General features: G+C 51.8%; 1 pseudogene; it reads right to left on the minus strand.

Moving 5' to 3' along the window:
* Nucleotides 1-8,801, minus strand: part of LOC114458362 (E3 ubiquitin-protein ligase TRIM39-like) — a 318,528-nt pseudogene that overhangs the window by 146,494 nt on the left and 163,233 nt on the right.

Below are 8,801 nucleotides of genomic sequence, written 5' to 3' on the forward strand. Positions count from 1 at the left end.
ATTCACAGTTAGAGCAGAGGGGCCCAATTGCAGCAGCATCAGGCCCTCAGCCCACTCCTGAACCTGATATGGAACTGCAGCCATCAGTGAGGCCAAAGGTATCCAACCATCCTACCAGGCTCGCAGGCCCCCATCAGCAGTTCCACACTCCCACTCGTCAAGTCCTCGGGCACCCAAGCAACGTGGGACAAGGCTTGCAACGCACTCCATCACCCCCAGTGCTGATGCCCTACACTGATCTAAACACCGGCCCAGCCTTAGTGCCAAGCGATCAGGTTAGTGTGTACGGACCTCCAGCTACCCTACAACCCCAAAGCCTCCCATATCCCACATATCCAGACAAACAAACTCTACAGCAGCAGCCCATGAGCAGCCCAGTCACAACTTCTTATGCGCCACAATTGGCCACTCCAAATCCTTAGGTCTTTGCCAACCATGCATATTCCACGCCCATGATCCAAGCTCCCATGCCAAATTTCTTAACTCACCAAACCATGAACATTTTGAATAACCCCCCTGCACCAGAGCAGACCTCTCAGCTGCACACAACACAGGCTACTACCCACTACTCCCAGACCCCCTTGCACCTACCCGCCACCAGTACTGGGGGACACCACGCAACTTTCCCCACCCCTCTGAATGTAAACTACACAGCTTCTCCCAACAATCCTGCTCCAGTGTATCGACCAACGGCCATTGCAGACCCTCAAGTCCAAATAAATCCCAACTTCTACCCTCAACACCCATCATCCACATAGACCGAGTTCCTTAGTTGGAGCTGTATCCCCCCCCAAACCACCCACCAGCAGTCTATGGTGGCTTAGTGCAGACCCATCAGGTAAAAAACGTCCAGATTTTTACTGGTAATGCTGAGTGTAAGACTCTTGTGGAAGACTGGATTCGTGACATGCAGTACCTCCTGGAAGCAATAGAGCTTCCAAGTCACTTACGCTTTTCCACTGTTGTACGTCACCTGAGTGGTGAGGCTCGAAAGCTTGTTCTGAACCTCCCTCCCCATAGCCAAACCCCTGAAAATGCGTTTGAAGAGCTGAGGGCCGAGTACGGCGATACGCATGGTTCCTTTGATCCGCTAGCTGACTTCTACGAGCGTTGCCAACGGCCAGGAGAGTCTGCTTGCTCATATGCTATAGCACTGGAGGCTACATTGCGAGCTGTAGAAGAGAGTCAATGTGGCGGCAGGCCTTTCCCTGATCGGGACAGCAAACTCATCAGGCAGTTTTTAAGAGGTCTCACCAGTGAGGAAGTATATTTGAGAATTTCACCAATGAAACCCCGACGACTGAGCTTTAGGGAGCTGCAAGAAGAGCTCAGAAACCTGTCAAAAGAAAGCAAAAAGTTTCAGTCACAAAACCGATTAAAAAAAACCTATAACCAGGTTCATGTTGCATCGGAGGGCAGTTCAAACGTGAGGGTGGAAAAGGCAAAACATACAACAGAGTGGGCAGAGCTGACAGAGCTCGTTAAGAAATTAGCTCTCAACCAAGAGGAGCAGATGGCCAAGTTGACACACCTTGAATCGAGAATAGCTGCCCCTGCTTCTGTCCCCCTTCTGAGAGCTAGGCCGTCTTCTGGACCCACAGCCCAGACTTCAATTGTCACATGCTACCGATGTGGGGAGCAAGGACACGTAGCATGGGTTTGCAGAGCAGTGCTTCCCGATCCCAACAAAACATGGCCTCGCCAGCCCCCAAACATGAGCCGTGCAGATGAGAATGCACCCCACGCAGCTCAGCCTTTAAACGGCTAGAGCCCATGGTGATCGGGGCAACCATGGGTGAGCCACAAGCCCCCCCAGGGAAAGAGGACAGGGCAAATGATGGAAGAGAAGGCACACCACTGGTGGGGCCCAGAAATGAAGGTGAAGTGGAAGTAAATGGCATGAAGTGCAAGGCGCTCATTGACTCTGGTTCCCAGGTGACCACTATCACCCACACATACTGGCGCAACCACCCCACCCTGCATGGACAAATGTTACAGCCATCAGAAATATCTATAACAGGTGCAGCAGGTCAGAGTGTTACCTACTATGGTGTCCTACCCATTTCCCTGAAAGTGCTGGGGAAAGAGTTCATGAGTGTGCCAGCTGTGGTTGTCCCTGATTCAGAGTATCGCTCCACTGTTCCTCTGCTCGTGGGAACTAATGTCCTCCGTGCCTCCAGACACCATCTCCAAGCAATTTACGGCCAGCAGTTCCTCCACCGCGTAAGGGAGAGCCATCCAGAGTGGTACACTGCCCTTCGAGAGTTTGATAACACTGAGCATAATGGAACTGATGACCTGGTGGGCCCCGTTGTGTACACTGGCCGTAAAATTCGTATTCCTGCGGGAAAGGAGATGGGTTTATTGTGTAGGATTAAAGCAGGCCCACAAAGAAAGGCTAACACAGCACTACTTGAAGGTCACTCCTCCCTGCGGCTCCCCCAAGACCTCCTTGTTGCCCAGGTGCTCGCGGATGTCAAGAACGGCACTGCCCCTGTCAGAGTGATGAACCTGTCACAACGTGCAATTACAATCAGACCGCACACACACTTGGCCAATGCCTTTCTGGTAGACAAGGTGGTGGACTTTGCAAACAAAGAACACGGTGAATGTCATGATGAGGAGAGTAAAGAAGCGTGTCTGAGCCTGGACCAAGTGGTTAAAGGTTGTGAGGTGGACTTGAATGAGGCAGCAGTAGAGGATGAGCATCAGCGCTCCCTCCTTAAAGAACTGTTGGAGAGGAATGTAGCAGTCTTCTCCCAGCATTCAATGGACTATGGCCACACAAAGACAGTACAACACGAGATCCCTCTAGTTGACTCTAAGCCTTTTCGACTCCCCTACCGCAAGATCCCCCCATCGCAGTGGCAAGATGTGAGAAAGCTGTTAGTGGATATGGAATCAGCAGGAGCCATCAGACCCAGTAAGAGCCCATATGCCTCACCTGTGGTGGTTGTAGGCAAGAAGGATGGGTCATTGAGGTTGTGCATTGACTATCGCAAGCTAAATTCCTGCAGCGTAAGGGATGCTTTTCCCCTGCCCAGAATAGAGGAAGCTCTGGAGGCTCTGGGACATGCAAAGTATTTCTCTACCCTTGATCTCACATGTGGTTATTGGCAGGTGGAGGTAACAGAGTGTGACAAGCACAAGACAGCGTTCAGTACACCCATGGGGCTGTTCGAGGCCAACCGAATGCCTTTTGGACTGCAAAACGCACCCTCCACCTTTCAGAGACTCATGACCTGTTGCTTCGGTGATCTGAACTTCACACACCTCCTGATATACCTTGATGACATCATTGTATTCTCGGAGTCCTTTGAGGAACATTTGGAGAGGCTGCAGCTGGTGTTTGACCGACTTCAGGAGCATGACTTGAAGTTGAAACCCTCAAAGTGCCAGCTTATGAGACGAGAGGTACAGTACTTGGGTCACTTGGTATCTGCTGAGGGTATCCGGACTGACCCAGAGAAGATCCGGAGAGTCAAAGACTGGGTGAGGCCAACAAATCGGAAGGAAGTGTTGCAGTTCCTGGGTTTTGCTGGGTATTACAGGCGATATGTGGAGGGATACTCTGCCTTAGCTGCCCCTTTGTACCGCCTCACTGCTGGAGACCCTAGAAAGAAGAAGAGAGGGGGTAAGAGGAGCCTGGATCCAGTCCCGCCTTTTCTGTGGACAGCTGGTTGCGAAGAGGCTTTTCAGTCCATCAAAGGAAAACTCACGTCCGCACCAGTGCTGGGCTATCCTGATTTCAACTTGCCCTTTGTCCTTCAGACAGACGCTTCAGGTGAGGGGCTAGGTGCTGTGTTGGTGCAAGTCCAAGGAGGGGTAGAGAGGGTCATAGCATTTGCCAGCAGAGGGTTGAGTCCATCCGAAACCAGGTATCCTGCACACAAACTCGAGTTCCTGGCTCTGAAATGGGCTGTGACGGATAAGTTTTACGACCACCTCTATGGGCGGAGATTCACGGTTTTAACAGACAACAACCCCATGAAATACGTGATGTCTTCAGCAAAGCTGGATGCCACGGGCCAGCGGTGGGTGTCTCGACTGGCAGCTTTTGATTTTGAGGTCCAGTATCGAAGGGGACAGAGCAACGCAAATGCTGACGCCCTTTCCCGTATGTCCAACCAGGAGGTCACCCGGGTCCTCCAAACATGTCCACAACTAGTGGGGTCCAGTGAGCAGAGGCAACTACACAACTCCTCGGACAGGAACAAACCTGCCTTGGAGAAAGTTGAGTCCGAACCATGTGAACCAAGTGAGTGATACAGGGACGTGGGGACGCAGTCGCTGCCGGCAAAGACAAAACAGGAGATCCGTGCGGAGCAGAAAGAGGATCCTGTCATTGGACCTGTCTTACACTGTAAGAGTCTGAACCAGAAGCCTCGCCGCAGTGAGAGGGTCAGTGGGGGAGGGCAGGTGCGCCTTCTTTTAAAAGAGTGGAAGAGGTTAGTGGTCTGGGATGGCATCATGTATCGCCGCATCCAAGACACTCAAGGAAGGGTAGTTGAGCAGCTAGTACTACCAAAGAAGCTACGTGCACCAGTCCAGACTGCCCTCCACAACGACTCCGGGCACTTAGGGGTTGAAAGAACAGTGCAGATGATAAGGGAGAGATTTTACTGGACACAGATGTCCCAGGAAATCAAGGCTTGGTGTGAGCAGTGTGAGAGGTGCTGTCTCAGAAAGACTCCAACTGCAAGTGTCAGGGTGCCCCTGGTCAGTATACATAGCAATGCCCCTATGGAACTTGTGTGCGTGGACTTCTTGACTCTGGAGAAGTCAAAGGGTGGCATAGAAAATGTGCTCATCGTTACCGACCACTTCTCCCGCTGTTGGTTAGATTTAACTGAAGGACTGTAAAATAGGTTGGTTCGTTGAGTGTTGAAGCTTCATTCGCCCCCGGGGCGTCGGTCAGGACACAATAATGAGAGCTTGAATGGATGAAGTTTAACTTTTAGTCAACAGTTGCAGGCACAGGTGAATAACAGGCATGAGGACGAATGAAATAATGGGTACAGCTCTGAACAGGTGTATGAGTGTGGTTATCCAACAATGACGCACACCAACACTTGAACACTGCACAATGGACTTTAAAGAGGAAGAAAACTAAACTTATCCGGAGTTTACTCTTCACTGCAGCTGCTAATGTTCAGTGCTCCTGCTGTTAAGGTGGAACGGGTGAGTTAACGTCTGCTCTTAAGGTGGAACTGGTGAGTTAACATGAACCCTTAAGGTGGACACATTAAATGCAAATAATAATAAACAATGGCTTAGCCTAATAACTTAAAACATCTGGAGCCTTTCTAACAGCCGCCCCCGAATGTACAAAGTGTGCATTCGCTCCACAGAAAGGTGACTGGTGTTTCTATGAAACAATGGCAGCATGGCTTTGAGTGCTGTCTTCCTCTTCTCCGGTTGGGATAGCCGGCAGGACGATAAGCCTTGCTACTGGTCTGGTGTAGTCACGATCACCTATTCTCACATCCGCTGACCGGATGTGACCATCGGCGCTAGGGTGGACTTTGGTGACACGACCAATGGGCCACAGGGCCCTGGGGAGTTGAGGATCCACCAGCATCATGATGGAGTCCTTCACAAGGTCGGCTGGTGAAGATTGCCATTTCTGACGAATCTGCAAGTTGGGCAGATAGTTCCGCAGGAAACTGGACCAGAAGCGATCTGCCAAAACTTGAGAGTGTCTCCAGCGACGGCGGCTCAAAAGCTCGGTCTCTGGATACACAATCTGGGGTAGGGATCCATCCGGCCGCCCCATCAACAAGACATTGGGCGTCACAGGGTCAAGGTCGGCGAGATTAGATGAGACGTACCCCAAAGGCTTGGAATTGAGGATCCCTTCAACTTCAAGTAGCACAGTTTGTAGTACCTCCTCTGGGACTGGCTGGGATCCCACCGTAGTGTACAGGGCTGTCTTCACGGAGCGGATCTCCCGTTCCCAGACTCCTCCAAAGTGAGGTGCTGCTGGAGGGTTGAAGTGGAAACTGATCGCTTGTTTGGCGAGTCGCTGTTGCAGTTCTGGGGACATTGCAGCAAATGTCTCCCGCAGCTCCCTTTCTCCACCACGGAAATTTGTTCCCTGGTCGGAGTATAGCTCGGCTGGGGTCCCTCGGCGGGCAATGAATCGTCTGAGGGCCATTAAGAATGAGTCGGCATCAATGGTGTTTAGAATGTCTAAGTGGACACCTCTAGTGGTGAGGCACTTAAATATAATTCCCCATCTCTTCTCTGTGCGTCTTCCCACTTTGACGAGGAATGGCCCGAAACAGTCCATCCCTGTCGAGTAGAAGGCTGGCTTGAAGAGACGCAGGCGGGCAGGTGGCAGGTCTGCCATTTTGGGAAATGAAGGTCTGGCTTTCCATCGTCGACATTCAGCGCAGTTGTGTTGGAAACGACGTACTGCTTCGCGGCCCCTCAAAATCCAGTACAATCGCCGAATCTCCGCGAACACTCTTTCCGGTCCAGGATGGTGCAATCGACTGTCAAAATCTTGAATTAGGAGCTTGGTAAATGGGTGGGCGGGATCTAGTACAATTGGATGCACTGCTGTCTGCTCGAGCTCTACAGCACGACGGAGTCTACCACCGACACGGATGAGACCCTCTTTCTTGTCCATCTCTGGTGACAATGTGAGCAACCTGCTACTGGATGAGACAGGTTTGCCTGCTTTCAGGAGCCGCAGCTCATCGGGGAAGCTATCATGCTGGGCTTGTTGAATTATGAGGACCTCTGCTCGGCGATAATCTTCAGCGGAACAGCTGGCAGTCTGCTCTGCCGCCCCATGGAGCTCCTGTGCTGTGGCTTCTAGCAGCTCCTTCCAGGTGACATACTGCTTCACCGCCGCGTCTACTGTGCTGGAGGTGGTGGAAGTGACTCCACAGAAGGTAGATTTCCTGTACTCAGAGTCGTCATCAGCTGGTTCGACGTTGGGCTTGGAAGGCCATTTCTCTGGGGTTTGAAGGAGGAATGGAGGCCCTTGACTCCACCTGTTTGGCTTCACGAGGTCTAGCAGGGTTTTGCCTCTGGTGATGTCATCAGCCGGATTCCTCGCTGAGTCCACGTAACGCCAGGCATATGGGTTGGTCAGTTCCTGGATTTCTGCTATTCTGGTGCCGACGAAGATCTTGAAGCGGCAAGACTCTGACTGTAGCCATGTCAACACCGTGGTGGAGTCTGTCCACATGATAGTTTGATTTATTTTCAGTGTTAGCTCTCTCTCAAGGAGCTTAGCCAGTTGGGCTCCGGTGACCGCTCCACACAGTTCTAGTCGAGGCATGGAGAGGAGTCTCTTGGGCGCAACTCTGGACCTGGCCAGGAGGAAAGACAGGTGAACTTGACCTTGACTGTCCACTGTTCTCAAGTATGCCACCGAGCCATAAGCTTGCTCCGACGCGTCGGTAAATATGTGAACTTCATGGGTGAAACTGGATTGATCTACGTTAGCAGGCTCATATGGTCGTGACAGAGTAACTTGTGGCAGAAACTGTAGTTCTTCTACCCAGTCATTCCAGACTTGTAGGAGGTCTTGGGGAAGAAGTGGATCATCCCAGTTTCGTTGCTTCTCCCAAAGGCGTCTGACCAGCATTTTGGCTCGGGTGGTGTAGGGTAGGATGAACCCCAAAGGGTCGTACTGACTGGCTAAAACCCGATAGATATTCCGCATTGTGGGAGCGCCGTACTCTATGGGCCGATGTTTGTAGCCTATGGTGTCTGATTGACAGTGCCAGCTGAGTCCTAGGGTCGATTCGGGGGAATCCACTCTGTCTTGGGCGAGCCAAAGCTCAAAGCTGTCAGACCTGGCCTCCTTGGGTAGATGTTCAATGACGCTTGGCACGTTGCTGGCCCACTGGCGTAGGTTGAACCCACCGGATGTTAGGAGCTTGCGAAGTCTGTCGACCAACTGTCTGGCATCTTCAGGAGTAGGCAGACTCTGCAGGAGGTTGTCAACATAAAAGCACCTCTCGATGGAGAAGATTGAGTTGTCTCCTGGCTGGCTATGGTCGGCTACATGGCGCTGCAAGGCAAATGTGGCACAGCATGGACTGCAGGTTGTGCCGAATGGTAAAACCTGCCACTCAAACACTGCTGGAGGATCGTCTCTGGTCAGGTCACGCCACATGAACCGGAGGAGCGGTCTGTCTTCAGGGAGGAGGCGAACTTGGTGAAACATCGCCTTTATGTCTGCGCTTAGGGCGACAGCGTATTCTCGGAAACGCAGTAACACTCCCAGAAGTGAAGCTCCGAGTGTTGGTCCAGGCAGCAGCGATTCATTCAGGTTTTTTCCTCTGTGTTGATAACAGTTGAAGACAATGCGGTTTTTGTTGTTGTGACTCACCATGTGGTGTGGAATGTACCACTCTTCTCCCTTTTGGTTGACTTCTTCAGGGCTTAGCTTGGTGACAGAACCCGCATTAACTAACTTCTGGATCTCTTCGCTGTAGGCTTTGGCTCGCTCTGGATCCTTTAACAGCCGTCGTTCCGTACTGCGTAGACTCGGCATGACGGCTTCTTTGGGGGCATGAAGGAGAGGCATATCCCCCTTGCGTAGGAGGGGGGGTAGCGTAGTGCAGGACTCCCGATACCTCTACACGAGTGGTCTTTTCTTCTAGCAGGGCTACAGCTGCCTGATCTTGCTTGGACCTGGTTACGACTTTTTCATTCCTGTATGGGAGAATATCGAGCTGCCAGAGCCTTTCAACATGTTTGAAGAGTTCTGAGGATTGTGGGGAAACAGAGGTCACCAGACACTGCTGAGGGCGTAATGGCTGCTGGACTAACTTTGC

This window comes from Gouania willdenowi, unplaced genomic scaffold (assembly GCF_900634775.1).
Source record: "Gouania willdenowi unplaced genomic scaffold, fGouWil2.1 scaffold_10_arrow_ctg1, whole genome shotgun sequence".
NCBI classification, from domain to species: domain Eukaryota; kingdom Metazoa; phylum Chordata; class Actinopteri; order Blenniiformes; family Gobiesocidae; genus Gouania; species Gouania willdenowi.